This window comes from Hydra vulgaris, chromosome 15, assembly GCF_038396675.1.
Source record: "Hydra vulgaris chromosome 15, alternate assembly HydraT2T_AEP".
Lineage (NCBI taxonomy): Eukaryota > Metazoa > Cnidaria > Hydrozoa > Anthoathecata > Hydridae > Hydra > Hydra vulgaris.
The window spans coordinates 56,603,449-56,605,369 of record NC_088934.1 but is presented as its reverse complement, the minus strand read 5'-3'; positions in this window follow the sequence as shown (position 1 = coordinate 56,605,369).

The following is a 1,921-nucleotide window of genomic DNA, read 5'->3' as shown; positions in this document are numbered from 1 at the left end:
AGAGTTTACAAATGTTTCAAATACCGCTTTAAACATTCTAAACTATAATTCCTATGGGAATTGAGTTCTTTAATTCACCTTTTAAATATAAGTTTAACAAAGATATATATATATATAAATATATATATATATATATATATATATATATATATATATATATATATATATATATATATATGTATATATATACAGTGCTGGCATTAGGGTAGGGCTTGATTGGGCGATGGTCCAGGGCGTCTAATATAAAGGGGCGAAACTAATTGGTTATTTTACCCTTGGCTTGTTTTTTGAATGGGGTTAAATTGAGCTAGGGGCGCCGTAGATATCTCGCCCAGGGCGCTGGTAGTGCTAAAACCGGCACTGTATATATATATATATATATATATATATATATATATATATATATATATATATATATATATATATATATATATATATATATATATATATTTATATACATATATATATATACGCTAAGTGTACTGATTCCTGTTATAACCAAATAAATTTGACTCAAAAAATAAAAAGCAGCTTTAATTTCACCGCTTACATATAAGTAAGCTTAAAGTATGCTTATATTACCTAGGTACACATATTGCTCCAATCTACCCTAAGTTTAAAATGGAAGTACCCATATATATATATATATATATATATATATATATATATATATATATATATATATATATATATATATATATATATATACACAGTGCCGGTTTTAGCACTACCAGCGCCCTGGGCGAGATTTCTACGGCGCCCCTAGCTCAATTTAACCCCATTCAAAAAAATGGCAAAGGGTAAAATAACCAATTAGTTTCGCCCCTTTATATACGGCGCCCTGGGCCATCGCCCAACCAGGCCCTACCCTAACGCCGCCACTGTATATATATATATATACATATGTAAATTAACATACTGCAACACTTATTTGGAATAAATAAAATAAGTCAGCAAAATATGTCCATAATTTAATGATATTTTTTAAACGAAATCAATCTCAAAGCATGACATGTTTAATGAAGACTCTTTCCGCTTTGTAGGGACTATCTTATTCATGTAACCAATCTAATGAGATCATAATAATTTTATTGTTATTACTTTTTAAACGATGATAAATTTTATTTAACATCTGTATATTATTTTAACTAATAAGAATAGAAGAATTAACTCATCATAACTAACATAAAGTATATTATTATCGCGAGAGTTTAAAAATATATCAAATACCGTTTTAAACATTCTAAACTATAATTCCTATGGGAATTGAGTTCTTTGATTCACCTTTTAAATATAAGTTTAACAAAGATATATATATATATATATATATATATATATATATATATATATATCTATATATATATATATATATATATATATATATATATATATATACATATATACAGTGGTGGCATTAGGGTAGGGCTTGATTGGGCGAGGGCCCAGGGCGCCGAATATAAAGAGGCGAAACTAATTGGTTATTTTACCCTTGGCTTATTTTTTGAATGGGGTTAAATTGAGCTTGAGGCGATGTAGATATCTCGCTCAGGGCGCTGGTAGTGCTAACACCGGCACTGTATTTATATATATATATATATATATATATATATATATATATATATATATATATATATATACATATATATATATATATATATATATATATATTTATATATATATATATATACATATATATATATATATAAATAAATAAATATATATATATATATATATATATATATAAATATACACATATATATATATATATATATATATATATATATATATATATATATATATCGCAAAAACTAAATTTTTGCTGTTAAAATACTTTAAACTTTTATAAATTAAGTAATTACCTAAACCAAACTATATACTTTAATTATTTAAGTAAGTAACCAAAATTAGTAAAAATCATAAA